The 21,602-nt window shown below is 31.7% G+C and overlaps 1 protein-coding gene across 6 annotated transcripts in view; it reads right to left on the bottom strand.

Moving 5' to 3' along the window:
* The window catches only part of LOC129905220 (receptor-type tyrosine-protein phosphatase mu), a 1,191,339-nt gene that overhangs the window by 1,074,000 nt on the left and 95,737 nt on the right, over window positions 1-21,602 (bottom strand). The window lies entirely within an intron of this gene.

Below are 21,602 nucleotides of genomic sequence, written 5' to 3'. Positions count from 1 at the left end.
TGGGTCGCACGAACTTACAGACTGACAGACTGACAGACAGGGGCGGACTGGGATGCAAAGGGCCTTCCGGGACTTTTAGGAAAAGGGCCACAAAATACTTACATAATTATTTACTTACTCGAAATATTTAAAAATAAAAGTTGATATGCAGAAATTGTTTTTTTTTATATACAGTGGTTGAAAAATAATTAGAAACAAGCTCTTTTTTTCAAAATGTATGTATGTTCTTAATATAAATAAAAAATATTAGAAATATTTTTTAACAGAGACATTTGAAGAGCTTGATGTTTTATTAATGATCTCGTCTTTATTGCACCTTCTTTTTCTTAAATATAAGGGGTTGGTCTGTCAGGAATAATTGTTAAGGACGTTTTATCTATTTTTTCGGAACATGTGGCATTTTACGAGGACTGCAACCACATTAAACCTGTTCGGTTTGTGCAAAAACAGTGAATATATCGGCAATTCCACCATTTGAAATCCAAATTTTAGATCCATTCAATACGTAATGTGTGCCATCGGCACTCTTAACAGCTCTCGATCTAATTGAACTAGCATCAGATCCTGAACTGGGTTCGGTTAAGGCAAATGCAGCATACACCTGTTCTGTAGCAACCTTAGGCAAGTACTTGGCCTTCTGTTCAGGGATACCGAACAAAAGAATTCCCTTAAATCCGATACTTTGATGGGCACCCAAAGTAATACCAACACCCAAATCATTGGCGCCAATGATTTCGCAAAGACGACCGTATTGGGTGTTGCTTAGACCCAAACCACCATATTCGGTTGGTACTTGAATACTGAAGGACTGCAACCACATTAACCGACTTATAGAAATTAGTCGGTGACAGTCCTTTTTATTAATTGTACCTACTTTTAATTAATTGACCAAGTTTGGAAAATGTAAATGCTAAAAATCATTTATTTTTTCAAATAAAAGCATTTGTTTTTAAGAGTTTTCGTGAATTTATCCAGTGCTTTTGTTTGTCATGTTAAAGCTTCACAAAAAAAAGTGTTTTGAATAATGAACCATTTAAAATTTCAAAACTTTTAATTACATGTTAAAAGTTAAATTAAAATTTAAGATTTCACAATTTAAAAATCTTTTAAAATAAAATGATGATGTTAAAAAACAACACTTCACGATTTTCACAAAAAAAAACAATATTTTTAACAGTTACTAACAGTACCTTTTACTGAACCGGTAAATTAGGTACTTCGATATTGATATTCGATTCGATTGATATTAAAATTCTTATAAAATTAAATTCAAAATATTTTTGTGAGTTATCAGGTACATAAAAAGCTTTGATATTCTAAGCAACTTTATCTATGCATTCTATTACGATTTTATAATGCTTTTTGTCCCGGGTTTTGCTCCCATAAATATGGTCACCGTAATTATACCACAACTCGTGTTTGCTAAAAATTTGTTAAATATTTTGTATACACAGGGTGTCCCAAAGTAATGGATCAAACGAAATATGCTGATAGGCTAACTTTAGGACTCTCAGAATTTGGTAAGTTTTTGCGAAATTTTGAAAAGTCCCGACCTTGCAACTGTATTTTGCTCCCTCCGCTCATAATAGATTTTTGTTTTTTACAATTCTTTCACTAAAACATTTCTTAATAATAAGAAATAATTAATAAAACAAAATATTTTTTGCTGCAAATCAATTAAGAGTTCAATATTTTTTAAAAACTCAATTTGTTACTTTTATTTCATATCTTGTCACCTAAATCTCTAAATAGGGGAGATTAGGTACTGTTGAAGCAAAGGACGGTTGAAACAACACATGTAGCTCGAGAATCGTTAGAGATACAGTACTACTTATAGGGAATCGAATGTATTTGAAATTTCAATTGTTTGTCAAAAGAGCTTTTTTTTCGGAAAATGACAGGAACTATGTGATCGAAGAGCTACTTTACGGAAAGGATATAAAGTATTGTTTCAGTGTATTTGTTTTTAAAACTTTGTGAAAATCGAAAGCTTGGTCTTGTTCAAGCTTTTTGAACCGAATACTTTTTTTTAAAATGAAAGAGAGATATACAAACAAGCTACTAGGGGGAAGAAGAAAAAACATCGTGTTTACTTTTTTGTACTTTTTTGACTTTGTGTTTTGATGTAGTTCAGGCTTAACACAACAAATAAAGTTCCTTGGCACCACTGTTTTTATCGAAAGAAAGTAATTTTCATTTCGATTTTTCAACAATCTATACAGATAAAGTTTTTGTTGTTTTTTGTTTTTTGCCTCGAAAGATTCATATAGGGCCCCCAAACAGAATTCGGTAGGCCTCCAAAGATCCATAGGAGGCCTTCATTGACTTAAAGGCCATAAAGATAATTCTGTGGGCCTCGAAAGATCCATATGGGGCCCCCTGAAAATCCATAGGGGGCCCACAAACAGAATTCGGTAGGCCCATTAAGATCCATAGGAGGCCCCCTGAAAATCCATAGGGGGCCCACAAACAAAATTCGGTAGGCCCCTAAAGATCCATAGGAGGCCTTCATTGACTTAAACGCCATAAACATGATTCTGTGGGACTCGCAAGATCCATATGGGGCCCACAAACAGAATTAGGTAGGCCCCTAAAGATCCATAGGAGGCCTTCCATAAACATGATTCTGTGGGCCTCGAAAGATCCATATGGGGCCCCCTGAAAATCCATAGGGGGCCCACAAACAGAATTCGGTAGGCCCATTAAGATCCATAGGAGGCCCCCTGAAAATCCATAGGGGGCCCACAAACAGAATTCGGTAGGCCCCTAAATATCCATAGGAGGCCTTCATTGACTTAAACACCATAAACATGATTCTGTGGGCCTCGAAAGATCCATATGGGGCCTCCTGAAAATCCATAGGGGACCCACAAACAGAATTCTGTAGGCCCCTAAAGATCCATAGGAGGCCTTCATTGACTTAAACGCCATAAACATGATTCTGTGGGCCTCGAAATATCCATATGGGGCCCTTTGAAAATCCATAGGGGGCCCACAAACAGAATTCGGTAGGCCCACTAAGATCCATAGGAGGCCTACGTTGACTTAAATGCCGCAAACATAATTCTGTGGGCCTCGAAACATACATAGGAGGCTCACAAACATAACTCTATAGGTCTCGAAAGATCCATAAGGGGCACAATAGATTTATACTGACTAAAAAGGCCAGAAACCGATTTGAAGCATGACGTGAGTGAATTTAAAAATTGAATTTCAAGTGCTTTTAAGAAATGTTTTCTTGCCCGAGGGCCTACCGGGAAAAATCCAGAATGCCCGGTGGGCCAGTCCGCCCCTGCTGACAGACTAACAGACTAACAGACTAACAGACTGACAGACTGACAGACTGACAGACTGACAGACTGACAGACTGACAGACTGACAGGCTGACAGGCTGACAGACTGACAGACTGACAGACTGACAGACTGACAGACTGACAGACTGACAGACTGACAGACTGACAGACTGACAGACTGACAGACTGACAGACTGACAGACTGACAGACTGACAGACTGACAGACTGACAGACTGACAGACTGACAGACTGACAGGCTGACAGGCTGACAGGCTGACAGACTGACAGACTGACAGACTGACAGACTGACAGACTGACAGACTGACAGACTGACAGACTGACAGACTGACAGACTGACAGACTGACAGACTGACAGACTGACAGACTGACAGACTGACAGACTGACAGACTGACAGACTGACAGACTGACAGACTGACAGACTGACAGACTGACAGACTGACAGACTGACAGACTGACAGACTGACAGACTGACAGACTGACAGACTGACAGACTGACAGACTGACAGACTGACAGACTGACAGACTGACAGACTGACAGACTGACAGACTGACAGACTGACAGACTGACAGACTGACAGACTGACAGACTGACAGACTGACAGACTGACAGACTGACAGACTGACAGACTGACAGACTGACAGACTGACAGACTGACAGACTGACAGACTGACAGACTGACAGACTGACAGACTGACAGACTGACAGACTGACAGGCTGACAGGCTGACAGACTGACAGACTGACAGACTGACAGACTGACAGACTGACAGACTGACAGACTGACAGACTGACAGACTGACAGACTGACAGACTGACAGACTGACAGACTGACAGACTGACAGACTGACAGACTGACAGACTGACAGACTGACAGACTGACAGACTGACAGACTGACAGACTGACAGACTGACAGACTGACAGACTGACAGACTGACAGACTGACAGACTGACAGACTGACAGACTGACAGACTGACAGACTGACAGACTGACAGACTGACAGACTGACAGACTGACAGACTGACAGACTGACAGACTGACAGACTGACAGACTGACAGACTGACAGACTGACAGACTGACAGACTGACAGACTGACAGACTGACAGGCTGACAGACTGACAGACTGACAGACTGACAGACTGACAGACTGACAGACTGACAGACTGACAGACTGACAGACTGACAGACTGACAGACTGACAGACTGACAGACTGACAGACTGACAGACTGACAGACTGACAGACTGACAGACTGACAGACTGACAGACTGACAGACTGACAGACTGACAGACTGACAGACTGACAGACTGACAGACTGACAGACTGACAGACTGACAGGCTGACAGGCTGACAGACTGACAGACTGACAGACTGACAGACTGACAGACTGACAGACTGACAGACTGACAGACTGACAGACTGACAGACTGACAGACTGACAGACTGACAGACTGACAGACTGACAGACTGACAGACTGACAGACTGACAGACTGACAGACTGACAGACTGACAGACTGACAGACTGACAGGCTGACAGGCTGACAGACTGACAGACTGACAGACTGACAGACTGACAGACTGACAGACTGACAGACTGACAGACTGACAGACTGACAGACTGACAGACTGACAGACTGACAGGCTGACAGGCTGACAGACTGACAGACTGACAGACTGACAGACTGACAGACTGACAGACTGACAGACTGACAGACTGACAGACTGACAGACTGACAGACTGACAGACTGACAGACTGACAGACTGACAGACTGACAGACTGACAGACTGACAGACTGACAGACTGACAGACTGACAGACTGACAGACTGACAGACTGACAGACTGACAGACTGACAGACTGACAGACTGACAGACTGACAGACTGACAGACTGACAGACTGACAGACTGACAGACTGACAGACTGACAGACTGACAGACTGACAGACTGACAGACTGACAGACTGACAGACTGACAGACTGACAGACTGACAGACTGACAGACTGACAGACTGACAGACTGACAGACTGACAGACTGACAGACTGACAGACTGACAGACTGACAGACTGACAGACTGACAGACTGACAGACTGACAGACTGACAGACTGACAGACTGACAGACTGACAGACTGACAGACTGACAGACTGACAGACTGAATAAATAAATATAGATATCGAACACAAACAAACGAAACTTCTTGTAAAGAAGCACTTATATAATTTTAATATACGAGTAAGCCAAAAAAAAATGTTTGTTATAAAAAACGGCTCTAACGAAATTTTTGAAATTTTTTTTTTCTAAAAATGCATCTTAATATATCAATCAAAACTGCATATTTGTTTTGCAAGGAAATATGATTTCAGATTTTGTTTTATTAAAAAAAAAAAGAGGTTGTCTGTAGAGCCGGTTTACGGACGATGATTTTACGTGATAACTTCGTCAGAAAACAGGTTGTGTGCTTTTGTTTAAAATGAGTCAATTGAAGCGTTTACTTGTTTCAAACAATCATAATTTCCAAGAAAAAGCTAAAAAAAAAATACCTTTTTTATTTTCTCATTACATTAATTTTTTATTTTAAAAGCTTACAAAAAAAATCATGCCAAGCATTTCTTCTTAAGAATAAAACTATTTCATAATTTTTACAATGCGAAAAAAGTATAAAAATAATTTATTGAAAACAATCATTTTCATCAAAAAAAAAAAAAAAAATAACATGAATTTTTATCTTTTATCTTAATTCTATTTTTTTCCCTAACAACCTATAAAAAATTTTATACCATCTGAAAGCTTATTGTCTTAGCTCAAAATATATATATCGATCAGGTCTATGAGACATCTACAAAAAGAGCTAGAATTTTTTGAACTCGATCAAATTTCATTAAAAAAAGCAAAAAAAACATTTATTTTTATGTTCTCAGGCTATGGAATCAATTTTTTTGTTTGACAATCTATAAACAAATTTACCATGCGATAGCTTATTATTTCACCTTTCAAATGACGTATCAATCTCATTTCAAAGATGACTACAAAAGAAGTTAGAATTTTTTAAAGTCAACCATGTCGAATTTCCAGACTGAGATTACGGTACTTCCCACACTGGTGGCTGTTCATGATCAACAGATCTCCACTGGTGTTTTGAGGTTTTTCGCAAGTTTCTTGATTTAACATTGTATAGCTTGTAGTTAGTCTACCGTTATGTGTGATATACCAAATGAAAGGTAATTGTATCAGGATTAAATTAAATTTCTATCTGCTCTTTGTCAAAAGTTATAACCTGTTTAATTCTAAGATTTTATTTTACCGTTATCTCAGAATTATGTTATGAAATATGTTCGTTTTCTTGATCTGTAAAGTTTACTAACATCAAATAGTAACATTGAACTTCGATTTCAAATAACATTTGGTTAGTTAGACGAAATATTTATATTAAATTTTGATGTTAAACCAATATAGGCTCTTATGTTCAAAAGTGCCCCATGTATGGGGCAGCTTTGAACATGGAAGGGGCACTTTTGAACAGCAGTATTAGTTTCGTTGTAATGAATAAATAAAACTCAACTTTTTAATAAATTTTTAATAAGAACATACACAAGCTCAAAATTGATTATTTTATCATATTGAAGGAACCAAAAAGTAATACAAAATCTGAAAAAATAACCTTTAAGACTGGTTTCCCTTTTTCAGCGAATTCAGATCTCATGTAAAAGCATTTGTGTGTATTAGTGAATGTGTTTTTCTCTCTCGCCATCGAATTCTCTGGTTTTTTCCTCTCAGGAAGTTGGTTTTCATTCATAGTCTCTTTATGAGATCGCCATCGCACTCACGCGTGCGGGGTGACATCCAAATGGATGTAGGTACACATACATAGATCTTTTTATGGATATGGTGTTTGTGGACGAAAACTGGTTTGAAATTCTATATTTTCATGAAAGATTTCTGGAGTGTATACCTATTTATTTTTGAAATGAAAAAGAAACTTTTGTTTTCATGTTGCTGTTGTGGATGGCATTTGAGTTTTCTGTGTATCAGAGAAATTTTTTGCATTATAATAATATTACACTGTGCAAGTCGAAATTCTTGACAGGCGCGCGAATAACTGTTTCACCCTTTTTCGGACCCGATAATTCATTGGCATCATTAGAACAAAATTTTTTTTGAAAGTTTTTTTCAATTATTTTGAGAGTTTCCCACTGTTTTTAGTCATTTTTCAACCAAAAGCAATATTTTGCTAATAACTCTGCTCAAACGTTATTTGCTACCAGTAGAAAGACTTTATAAACAATTTTGAACAATTTATTTGAAAATTTAGTGATTTTTTTGAAAAAATTAAAAAAAATCGAAATTTTTTACATTGTTAATCGTTTTTTCGCTGTTTTTGTTCTCTTTTGCACAAATACATTGCATGTTTTCCATTAAAAATTAATTTAACTGTTAATTTAGTGTTGGTTAAACTTCGACAGTCTATCGATAGCATCGATAACAAAAAAATATCGAGTATATCGATACTTCACAAAACTATCGATAGTTTCAATACTTCTAAATTATTTTACCACAAGGCTACCGATATTATCGATAGCTTTGAAATTAATTAAACACAATTTGTACTACAAGTTAAGTTTTCGTTTGCCATTAGGTGTGTTTTTTATTACCACCGGTCTTAACTGCACAAAAAAAACGCAGTCGGGGCTAAGCAATTTACATGTTAAATACAACAACACTTTAGCCCCGTGGGCTTAGTTGTTTAGCCCGGAGATTTCTCTGGGCTTAACTTTTTGAACAGTTTTAAATCTGTGCTACCAAACTAATTTTTTCATAAATTGTTTAGAATTTGTTTAAAAACGTGAAAACTCACGTTTGGAAAGACAAAATGTACTAAAATAGTTTTGCTAGCATACATTTTTGTATCTCTTTGTAAAATATACATGAAAAATACAAGAAAAAGACGAAAGCGAAAAATATGACAACTCTAAACTTTTGTTGTGTCTGCTGTTTTCGGAACATTCAATATACAGTGCTGCCAAGATTTCAGGTTAAGCCCCGAGGCGTTTTTTTTTGTCCAGTTAAGACCGGTGGTAATAAAAAACACACCTATTGGATATAAACAACGAATTAACATAGTGTTTGGTAGATATCGATAGTTTCCATTATCGATTGTATCGATAGTTTTGAGAAAAAACTATCGATAATATCGGTAATCTTGTGGTAAAATAATTTGGAAGTATTGAAACTATCGAAACTATCGTTTTGTGAAGTATCGATATACTCGATATTTTTTTGTTATCGATGCTATCGATAGACTGTTGAAGTTTAACCAACACTAAATTAACAGTTAAATTAATTTTTAATGGAAAACATGCAATGTATTTGTGCAAAAGAGAACAAAAACAGCGAAAAAACGATTAACAATGTAAAAAATTTCGATTTATTTTAATTTTTTCAAAAAAAAAACTCTAAATTTTCAAATAAATTGTTCAAAATTGTTTATAATGTCTTTCTACTGGTAGCAAATAACGTTTGAGCAGAATTATTAACAATATAAATATTGTTTTTGGAAGAAAAATGACTAAAAAAAGTGGAAAATTCTCAAAATAATTGAAAATCTTTCAAAAAAAATTTTGTTCGAAGTCGTACCGATAAATCGAAAAACTAATGACGCCAATCGATTTCTCGGGTCCGAAATAGGGCGGGCGAAACAGTTAATCGCGCACCTGTCTCAAAAAAATTTTTCAAAAAACTTGCACAGTGTTATAGTTGTTCAGCGGAGAAGCAGGTAGAGGATGTGTTCTGTGGGTGCTTTGATATAATATACTTGACAGCTTCCTTTGTGTAGTGTGTATGAAAATATGAGTAGCTGCGCAGAAAGATTGATTTTCAGGTTCTTGCTCACTTTTGAGTTGTTCTTCGTTGAGAAATTTTTTGTCTAGCACTCGCGCGTGCCGGCTGACATGAAAATGTATTTACATACATGTATTTATGTTCTTATGTGTATGTGTATGTTGTTTGAGGATGGACTAGAGATAAATCTTGTATGACATTATGATCATGGAGAATGCCGCAAAAAGTGTCTCCTGAACTTATTTTTTCAAACTTAGGCCGCATGCGAATTAGACTAAATATTTAGCCGAGAATAAATTTTGATAGTTATGACTATGTATAAAATTTGGCCTTGAATAAATATAGCTGTGTGAATTTGGATAGACCAAACAAGATTATTGCCTAATTATTTTTATGCAAATATGTAGGTTTAGCAATCCAATTTACTTTCAACACCTTTTTAATAATGATTTTCTTAAGAGCAACCAATGCAATGAACTCAGTTCGTAACTGAATCGATTTTGTTTTTTATTTACCTATATACCTACATTATTAGAAAACAAAAATAAGGCAGCATTTATAACTTATAAGTTACTTTTTTTCAACCTTGATATGTATTAGTTCAACTATGTAATCAAAGTTTAGGGAAGTTTTCAAAAATAATTTTCAAGCTCAACACTTTGGAAAAAATGATCTGTTTTTTCAAACTGATATTTTATTTATGAAATCAGATAGGCATCTACATACTACTTTTTTCGTTTCAATTGGAGTTTTTACTTCAGAATACTAGATCAAAACATAAAAAGCTTCTTCTTCATTCAAAAAACAAAGAAGACACTGAATTGAAAATCCATTGCAATACCATCAAGTGCATTCTAACCACAAATACACTTATATAACCCTTTACCCATTCCCCCGCGCAAATATAACTATTATACCTAAAATGGCAAAAATTCTCTGTGGTAACCTACAAAAAAAAAACTGAATCCGCAACATATAAACAAAGACAATGAAAAAAAAGGACATATGTATTTATATTATACTAGCCGACCCGCCTGTTGCATAGCGCTTCGCTGCTATGGTTATGAGTGGAATTAAATAGTGTTTTATGTATAGTGCTTTATGTATATAGTTGAATGTTGGTTAGATTGTTTGTATGTTTGTTTGATTGTTTGATTGTGTGTTTGATTGTTTGTTTGATTGTTTGTTTGATTGTTTGTTTGATTGTTTGTTTGATTGTTTGTTTGATTGTTTGTTTGATTATTTGTTTGATTGTGTTTGATTGTATGTTTGATTGTTTGTTTGATTGTTTGTTTGATTGTTTGATGATTGTTTGTTTGATTGTTTGTTTGTTTGTTTGTTTGATTGTTTGTTTGATTGTTTGTTTGATTGTTTGTTTGATTGTTTGTTTGATTGTTTGATTGTTTGTTTGATTGTTTGTTTGATTGTTCGTTTGTTGTAAGTGTTTTGTTGTTTGGTTGTATAATGATTTAATTGTTTGGTTGCCTCTTGTTTTTTGTCTGTCGATTGTTAATTGTTGTTTATTCTCTGATGTTCATTGTTTCATGTTTATTGTTAGGTGTTTGTGTTTTTGTTATTAAGTTGTTTGGTTGGTTATTGGGGTGTTTGGTTGTTTGTTGGTCCTTGTTTGCTGTTTGGTGCTTGTTGCTTCTTTTTGTTTTTGTTGTACACATGAATACATTTAATCATTTAAAAAACTACTTCTTGGACACGTTATAGGAATAAGGGTGGGGTTAAAGTTTTAGTGGGGTTAACAGTAAAGTGGGTTTGAGTTTGTTTATATGCAAAGTTTATTATAACTTAAACAATATTATGTATTTTGACGATCAAGTATCAACTTTTGAATCTACAAAATTTTATTATAGGTACATCTCCTGTTTCAATTATCTCTCATGCTTTCAATTGACGGAACATAATATTGATTTCTGATTGTATGATAATTATCTCAGGATATTGAATATGAAATTAATAGAAATTTCGCACAGTCATAGTTTATTTAATTACCTATCTACAGTATAAATTTAATTTATCTATCTATTAAAACAAAGAAGTTATAATCAAATGATTTTTCGTGTCGCTTTTTCGTTTCATCTTGTTTCAAATCACTACGATACTACAGAAATTTTCACTTCAAAAACAAAACTGTCATAAGTACTCAAAAGTATTAAAAAACAATATAATTTTTAAAAATCTGCATATTTTACAAAAAAAAAAAAATATTTAATAAAAGAAAAGAAAATATTTGCTAAATACGCTAGAAAAAATTCATATCTTCATATAAAGCCTACAAAAACAATTGCAATTTCTAATATTCTTTTTTATTAAAAATTCATCTAGGGCAAGTGGGTTGCACTATGTTGCATGAAAAAAAGTAATATTGGCAACATTTGTAACATAAAATAAGTGCCTTCTGGTATGGTCGACCATTGTATATATATTTCCATAGTACTATCATGAAGACAAACGATCTTAGAAACTCTAGTAGCAGCTTAAAAAAGCAGAATTTGTATGAAATAAATGCACTGATCGCCACCTCAAAATAGTTGTGACTTAAAGTAATACTAAATTCGACTTCATGATAGTAGTATCACAAATAATTATATACAGATATCTCATCTTCATAGAAAAAAGTGACATATGAAACTGAAAATCACCACTTTGAAGAGCTTTTAAAAAAGCTCTTTTCAATGAAAAATTTGAGAAATTTTAAAATGCTTTTATTTCTCTTTGGAATTTTGATTATTTATTCTCTGATTCTCTTTTACGTGGTCTTTGAGAGTTAGTATCATGTGTTTTCACCGCTCTGCCTCAGACAGAGCGAGATCTTTTTGTATGGATAGAAAAGAAAAAAAATCATGTGCATAACGGTCTTGACTCTTGAGTTGGAATCGTTTTTTTTCTGTATCTCTGAAATTTGTTCTTGTATTCTTGTTGTGTTTTTGCATTGCAAAATCGCGCTTTAACTGTTTCTTTTTTAAGGCGGGATTTTTGGAAGAAAAATATAATTGTGTGTGTGCAGATGGATTGTGGACGTATTTAAAAATAAAAACCTGAGCAATAAATGCATTTTTTTCTCTAATATTTTTTTCATAAGCTAGGTTCAGGTTGAGATGAGGAATAAAAATATGAGGTGACCTGTGGTGTTGCAATATTGTTTGTCAATAAAAAAAATTGAAAGGCAAACCGAATGCACATATGTGTTTTTTTTTCTGTCCATAGAAGTAGACCTTGTAGCTCGAGTATCAAGTCGTCCTACCTACTCACAAAAGATCTATTAGAAGAGAAAGAAAGAATAAGGAATACCTATGTACTAGTATCTACATACATATTTGGGTTGGTTTTTTGTTTTTGTTTGTTTGTTTTTTTTTGCAATTTAGTTTTGTTTTTGTTTCCTTGGATGGTGGGATTGAGTAATTGTGTGTAGGTATGCAAAAGGATTGTGAATGCATTTTAAGGGGTAATATCACCTTGTAAACCATGAAATCGAGGGGCATATTCATCACCGTATAAAACAAAGAAGAAATATTATTTTCTTTTGGTGTTTGTTTAGTTTAATTAAGTACAATATTCTTATATTATATCATGCATACAAAAGTGATTTATACAGGGTGATTCAGGAGTAATGTGCCAAAAAGCTAGAGCGTGTAGGTTAGGTCGAGACAAGAAAAACATCGTATGGGAGGGAGGGTCTATTCCCCTTCGTTTAGCGGGGAGGGGCAATTTAAAAAAAAATTGACTTATTTTGGAAAAAAAAATTATTAAAAATCAAAGGTTATACTAATAATAACGTGTTACACCTTTTTGTAAAGCCAAAACCCTAGTCTTTTACAAATATTTTAAACAAAGCCATTTTATGGCACAGTTTTTGAAAAATTAATTTTTATAATAAAAATTTTGGAAAGAAAAGAATCCATGGGCAGCGAGCACCCCAGACATAGTAAGAAAAATTCTCAGGTAAGTTTTCAGGTGTTATCAATGAAAAAAGTTGATCAATTCAGGATTAATCCAATACGGTATCACTTAATTGTATCCTTAATTAAGTCTTAATGTTTAAAAAATAGTTGACGAATGGTTAATGTTTCATAAATTAATTTATCAACAAGTCCAGCCATGTTAAAACAAAAAATAAAGAGGTTTTTTAGAAAAAAGTAGTTTTGGTTTTTTGTTAATTTTCGAAAATCACAAAATATTTTTCAATTTGGTTTTTTGTTTTTGCTTACAAATGAATAAGAGCATCGAATTTAAAAAACTAAATTAGTACTTAATTTTATGAAATTTTGAAAAAAATTACTTTGAAATTTTTTTTTTTTTAATTTTTATTTTAAAAATTAATTTTTCAAAAACTGTGCCATAAAATCGCTTTCTAAAAAATGTTTGTAAAAGACTAGGGTTTTGGCTTTTCAAAAAGGTGTAACACGTTATTGTGTTACACCACCCCCCCCCCCCCTCCCATACAATTTTTTTCTTGTCTCCACCTAACCTACACGCTCTAGCTTTTTGGCACATTATTCCTGAATCACCCTGTATAATTGAATATGAATAAAAAAAAAGTTTCAAAAAAATTCAAAAATTTTTGAGAAACGCGACCTTTTCTACAAAAGGTTTAAAAGGTCCTAAAGCAAATTTTCCCTCTACGGAATCACTCTTAGTTACCAATTTTCAAGTAGGAAAATCGCTACAGATCGAGATAGATGGCTTTTTGTTATCTCGAGTTCGATTTTTTTTACGAATTCTTAACTTTTCCGTAAATCGTAAACCGCAAGTAAAAAAATGAATTTAAATTTAAAAGAATATTTTTTGAAAAAAAAAAATTTAATTGAAAAAAAAAAACGTTTATTGCAACTGAAAAAAATTGCATCAATACAAAAAATTGTATGAGGTAGGTACAACAGAAAAATATTTTCATTAAAAAAATAATTATTGCAATTAAAATTGTAAGAAGTTCGACGAATACTAAAAATGAACTATTTATTGCCCACACCCCCACACTTTGCATTGATTTGTTTTTTCTATGGAGAATTTTTTTTAATTGCAATAGGTACAATTTTTTTTAAGGCAAAATATTGTTTTTGTCAATAAAGATGGTGCAATAGTATTTTTTTAATGCGGAACAATATCAAGTTGCAGTAAATATTTGTTTTAAAAAAGATTTTTTTACAACCCTGCTTTTTTTTCCTTGCTTCCATCAAAAAAATAAAGTTCATCTAAGAACTTGCTTACCTACCTATCCATCTACCAAAATTTTCACAGATTTAAGCGACGCATACACACCGGAGCGAACACACAAGTATCTTGTCTATGGGCCGGCCGCCTTATGCACGCAGACGTCATGTCGCCCAACTGAATCAGCTTAATGTATAAGCAGATACGCACACTATGCTCATGTTCATATTTCACCAACACTCTGCACCTCATATGTATGTCTATATATCTACACACAATTGAATGATCTGATCGGTGCCCAGTGCCCATGAAATCTCAAAATCAGCCGACACTCTCTTATAAAATATTTTCAATTACATACAGTTTATGTACATATCGTCGGCGTAAAGCAAAATCGTTCTTAGTCCTTAAGGAATCCTCTGTACTTAGAACAATTTTGCTTTACGCCGACGATATATACCTATTTGAAATATTTCACAGCAGCTGATTGCTTAGAAAGTCAAAGACGAATTGATTTGAAATCACGTCTATCTACCCACTTGCACTCCTTTTTTTATTTTCGCGGGAGAGTGAGTATTTGAGTAAGGTCATGGTCGTAAGAGAACCTTTTTATTGTTCTCTTTTTAAATTAAAAAAAAGCTTTTTTGTCGGCTGAAAAATTCTCTTCTCCTTTTTGATTCCAATTTAAAAAGCTCTTGTCGGCTGAAACGTTTCGGCTGGAAAAAATTTTGATGACAATTTTTTTCTATGGGATGCGATATCTGTATATAATTGTCTGTGGTAGTATAGAAATATATATACAATGTGGTCGACTACGTCTGTAAGTTTGAGCAAATATTTGCTAAATACGCTTGAAAAAATTCATATATTCATATAAAGCCTACAAAAACAATTGCAATTTCTAATATTCTTTTTTATTAAAAATTCATCTAGGGCAAGTGGGTTGCACTATGTTGCATGAAAAAAAGGAATATTGGCAACATTTGTAACATAAAATAAGTGCCTTCTGGTATGGTCGACCATTGTATATATATTTCCATAGTACTATCATGAAGACAAACGATCTTAGAAACTCTAGTAGCAGCTTAAAAAAGCAGAATTTGTATGAAATAAATGCACTGATCGCCACCTCAAAATAGTTGTGACTTAAAGTAATACTAAATTCGACTTCATGATAGTAGTATAGAAATATATATACAATGTGGTCGACTACGTCTGTAAGTTTGAGCAAGTTCAATTGAGACAGTAAATTTTGTGATTTTTCATCAAATGTTATCGTTCATGTTAATCGGTAGTATTTTTAGCATTTCTTTTTTTCTATAAGAGATTGTAAATATTCAAAAATATTTTCTGCGAAAGAAGTATGGTCGTAAAGATAACATTAAAAGAAATAGATAGGTAGCTCAAAAAAGTGAAAAAAGAAGGTACCCGTTAATGTTGCCAGAAAGATAAATGACTGGAGGAAGAACTAATGAAAATATTATCATACGTGTGTTATTATTGCAAATAGATTGCATTTAAAACAAAAGAAACAATTTGTCTACCAACAAAATTTGATAGGGCGGTCTTACCCTCATGTGGGCCAAGAAAGTTTTTTTTTTGATGTTTTTTCAAAACGTATTATCTTCTTTTCAGTGTTTTTTTTATTAATTTTGAGAGTTTCTTAAAAAAAATAATAAACTTAATGAAAAAAGACTATGGGCCATATTCATTGACGCTGTCTAAGTTATTACTAAAAAAGACTGGAGTTTATCCTTTTTAAATAACATTAAACCCCATTCTAAGATAAAAAGGCGTCAAAAAACGACTATTAATATGCCCCTTTATTTTAATTAGAAGAAGTTTTTTATTGGTTTTAAGACAGTCAAACACTGAAAAGCCAGACGGCCTTTCCCCACTTTCCCTAATAAGCTTTGAATGTTATCTTTCATTTAAAATCGCATTTATAACACAGGTCGACAAAAATAAAAATATTTTTTGTGCTTGGGTTTGGCAGAGGAAAGCAAATACTGTTGCAAAGTAGGGAAATTTCACAAGAACTGCATATTTAATCGAAAACCGTAAGGATTTGGGCTGAAAAAGCTATCAAATTCTGAGAGATATTAAGTTTCGTTTGATCCATTATTTTCTAGACACCCTGTATATTAGGGTGGGTCAAAAAAATCGAAATTCTTTTTTTTGATTTGGTACTCCGAAAAATCGATTGCTAGACACCTCTAGAATATACACACCAAATATGAGCTCTTTATATTAAGGGGAAGGTCCTCCGCTTTGCAATTTTCCATTTTTACATCAAGCTTCTACTAAAAAAAAATAATTTTTTTATTAATTGACTTTTTAGCAAATTTCTTTTCAGATTCTTGTAGGAAATTGAACGCTCTACAAAAAAGGCCTTATACACTTTTTTCGTTTATCTAACCGTTGCACAGTGTGTCGAGCCCATACAAAAGTTTATCATAAATACTTGCAGCTAAGTTTTTGGAGTTTTAATATCTTTTTTTGTGTTTTTATGGCAGGAATAGAAAAAAAAAATTACAAATTAACAAATTAAACAACCTATTACTATTTTTTTTAGTATAATTTATGAAATTAACATTTATTGAAGAAGCCACTTGTGAGCAGAATTAATTTTTTTTTTTATATATAAACAAAAATATACTTTTCGTAAGGTAGATATTTGAGGTCCAAAAATCGAAAAAATCTTTAAATATTCGTTTTTTGTTCTTAATTTTGTAACAAATTGAAAAAATTATAAAAATCAAACGCGCAAGACATATTCTTGTTGGAAATTGATTGCTCCACAAAAAAGGTCTTGTTAACTTTTTTCATTAATCTAACCATTCTAAAGATATTCAAGGTCAAAGTTAAAAAAAAATATAAAAACATTTTATATTTTTAAAAATTTTCCAGCTCACTGAAAATTCATTATTTTCAATTTAGCAACACGGGTTCTTGTAGGGGTTTAAACGTTCTGCAAACAATTTCTTAGCATCAAATTGATTGCTTTAACCGTTTAGAAGATATTCGTATCCAAATCGCAATGCATACGGGTCATAAGAAAACTATTGAAATCAGTGGGCATTGGTTTGGATACGAATATCTTCTAAACCGTTAAAGCAATCAATTTGATTCCAAAAAATTTTTTGTAGAACGTTTAAGCCCCTACAAGAATATATCGTGCTAATTTGAAAATAATGAAGTTTCAGTGAACTGGAAATTTTTTTAAAATATAAAATGTTTTTATATTTTTTTTTAACTTTGACCTCGAATATCTTTAGATTGGTTAGATTAATGAAAAAAGTTAACAAGACCTTTTTTGTGGAGCAATCAATTTCCAACAAGAATATGTATTGCGCGTTTGATTTTTATAATTTTTCAATTTGTTACAAAATTAAGAACAAAAAACGAATTTTTAAAGATTTTTTCGATTTTTGGACCTCAAATATCTATTCAACGGTTAGATAAACGAAAAAAGTGTATAAGGCCTTTTTTGTAGAGCGTTCAATTTCCTACAAGATTCTGAAAAGAAATTTGCTAAAAAGTCAATTAATAAAAAAATTATTTTTTTTTAGTAGAAGCTTGATGTAAAAATGGAAAATTGCAAAGCGGAGGACCTTCCCCTTAATATAAAGAGCTCATATTTGGTGTGTATATTCTAGAGGTGTCTAGCAATCGATTTTTCGGAGTACCAAATCAAAAAAAATAATTTCGATTTTTTTGACCCACCCTACTGTATATGCAATGTATATGCAACAAAATAATAAAAATACTATGCAAACAAATTAATTGAATGTTTCAATAAATAAAGAATTTCAATATGAATTAGTTTGGCTACAGTTTGGATACAGTTATTTTTGTAGATTAAAAATACCATCAGAGTGATTTACTTTTACCATAAATATTGAAAATAGAAAGTATCAAATAATGCCTCAAGCTCTTATTTGACAAAAATTCGAACAAAACGAAAATTTCGATATAATTTTTCTTTTTTCTTCTTAATTTTCTTCTTTTTTTAATTTTTCTGAATATGAATATGAAAACAGCATTAAAATGAAAAAAACAAAACAAAAATCAGCGAAATCGGTTAAGACGTTGTAGAGTTTTTGCCAAAATTACGTCCGACAATTTTTGTAAAAGACAGATTTTCTCGAATACTGGAAATTTCTCTGCTGACCTCAAAAGCAAATTAAAAATAAAAAGAAAAATGTTTTCCAGATGAGTATCAATATATCTATCATAATTTCATAGTCACAACCCAAGCACAAATTTCGTGTTGACCTGTGTAATGATCAAAAATTAATTTTCGAATTTATAATTAATTGTTTTTTAAGATTAATCCAGAGTTCAAAAATTAATTCATTTTATGACTAAAAGCCAAGAATTTTGCTTAGAATTAAAGATAAGGATAATTCAATTATTTTTCCTGAAGCTTGTAATTGACGCACAATAATGTTTGATATGGATACATTTTTAATTTATCAAGTTTGAGAAAAAAAAGTAATCATAACAGTTACAAGTGTAATATTTAGTCAGTTTTTGGAATTGAAGACTTTCTTGCTTTAGTTTTTTAAAAATTTTCAAGGTTTTTTTTTTTTTTTTTAATTTTATACATCATATTGCATTTCTATTGATATACAAATCCAGCAATTATTGGGGAAACTGTGAGCAATAATGCGCTGGTGGCTTACAATATTTCAACTTCTTCATAGATTTACCTATAAAATTTTAAATTTTATGATATTTGAAAAATTAATTTGAAGTTCGTAGACATTATAAAGCAATAATATTTTTTAGTGTAGTAACTAAAGCAAATTATTAGAAACCCCGGCCGAACAGATCTGATTTTGATGATCTTTTTTTTAAAACGTCGGCAATGAAATACTTTAAGGTCTATAGTTTAAAAATTGCCGATGAAATTAAATTTTTTTAAACAAAACCATTTTTTTTGCTTAAATTTCATAAGATAAATGATACTAAAGATTCTCTACGTAATTTAAGGAAAACAAATATATGGTAGTAAAAGACTATCTTTAATTTTCTCACGAACTGACTTTAAATGCAAACAAAATATTTTAAACCCAACGGCAGCACCTACAATATTTGCATACACTTTTTAAAAACAGAATCTCATTTCTATCTATATAAATTTAAATTCACTATATAATCACGACTTTTTGAAAAATTGGTCCTCAACTCAGAGTTTTGTAACAAAAAAAACCTTACTAAAAAATTTTAAATGGCTTTTTTTCAAACTTTTTCCTGGTAATATTTGAATTTATTTTGAAAAAAAATTTGGGCCATAGATATTATCAGATGAATTCCGAAGAGGAAAAGGTAATATTTATTACAGATTTGAAAAAAAAAAATTAAAAATTACTTCATTTTCATTGGATTTTTTGATAAAAACAGAATTTGTGCATTAAAATAATTGATTTTCTCAAAGACTTTGGCAAATAAGAACTTTAAACTTTTGCTATTTAACTTTCAACAATAAGGGCTATTGAATGGTGAAAAAATAACTTTATATTTAAATGTTGAACTTAAAAAAAATTAGCTAATTTAAAAAAAAAATTAGTTAATTTTTTTTTTCAAAACTTCTATTACAAAAGTTCTTAGAAAATGAAATACTTTTTAATTTTTTTCATAAACTGTAATATATGTATTACATGACATTTCCTTTTATAATTTCAAATCTTAAAAAATGTGGCAAAGAAAATTTGAAAAATAAATGCAATTTATATTACGAAAAAGTTTTTAAAAGGACATGTTAAATTTTTTAAATAATTTCTTATCTCAAATATTGCCACTTTTGGAGTTTTAGTTCTCTACTATATTGGACAATATTAATGAACATTCTGAGTACTATTTTAAATGAAAATAAAAACTTTTAATGCAGCTGGTCAGAATAAGCGAGAGAAAAACATTTTATTTTTCAAATAAAACCTTCAAAAATTATGGTAATTTTCAGTATTATTATTTGATTAAAATACATACAGTGACCCTTAATATCATGATTTATTTGAGAACCCATTTATTGTGATTTAAAAATAAAAATACCGAAGTAATAAGTGGATTTCTGAAATCAAATCAGAGTTTTTAGAATATGAATTTTTTCCGACCAAATACCTTGAATTTTGCTTAGAATTGCGTATAAGCATATTTCAATTATTTTTCAAGACGCTTGTAATTGACATACAGTAAAGTTGATAAGTCAAATTAAGCATACGTTTGTGTAGAAAAATAGTAAATTAGATATATAATTAATGCATAAGAAAAGTAATCAAAGCGGTAAAAAATGTAGTACTTAGTCTGTTTTTTCTATATAACCCTTTATTGCTTTATTTTGTTAAGAATTTTGTAAGATTTTATTTTTTTAATTTTATATGTGATATTACCTTTCCATTGATACCTCAATCAGATAAATCAAGCAAGTATCAAAGAAACTGTGACAAATCATGTGTAGGTAGATTGTAATATTTTAAATTTTCTTATTTCTTGAAAAAAAAAAAAAAACAAAAAAATATTATTATGTAATTTTTTTTACAACTTTTTTGTTTAAAAATTAATAAAATAATAGCACCATGTTATAGCTTGTTACATAAGCTAGAAATTGAGATTTAATTTATATCTGTAAGTTTTGTAGAAAAAAAGTAATAATTTTTTAAAGTCAATCAAATTTTACAAAAAAAGCCAAAAAAAAACACTTTTTTTCTTTTCTTTTATCAATATATCGATTTTTTAATATAAAAAGCTTAGAAAAAAATTATACCATTAAAAAGCTTATAAAATTTCCTAAGGAATAAAGCCATATTAAAATTTTAAGAATGATCAAAAGGTATAAAAATAATTTATTGAAAACAATCATTTTCATCAAAAAAAGCAAAAAAAACCTATAAATTTATCTTCACACGTCATTTATTCAATTTTTTTTAATGACAACCTATAAAAAATTTTATACCATCTAAAAGCTTATTGTCTTAGCTTAAAATATATATATATATCAGGTCTATGAGACATCTACAAAAAGAGCTAGAATTTTTTGAACTCAATGTATTTTCATCAAAAAAAGCAAAAAAACATTTATTTTTTTCTTCTCTTGCTATTAAATCAATTTTTTTCAATGGCAACCTATAAACATTTTTATATCGCGTTAAAGCTTATTGTTTCACCTTTCACATGACGGTTCAATCTTATTTCCAAGTTGCCTACAAGAAAAGTTAGAATTTTTTAAAGTCAACCATGTCGAATTTCCAGACTGAGATTACGGTACTTCCTACATTGGTGA

Source organism: Episyrphus balteatus, chromosome 1 (assembly GCF_945859705.1).
Source record: "Episyrphus balteatus chromosome 1, idEpiBalt1.1, whole genome shotgun sequence".
NCBI lineage: Eukaryota > Metazoa > Arthropoda > Insecta > Diptera > Syrphidae > Episyrphus > Episyrphus balteatus.
This window is presented reverse-complemented; position numbering and strand designations above follow the sequence as displayed.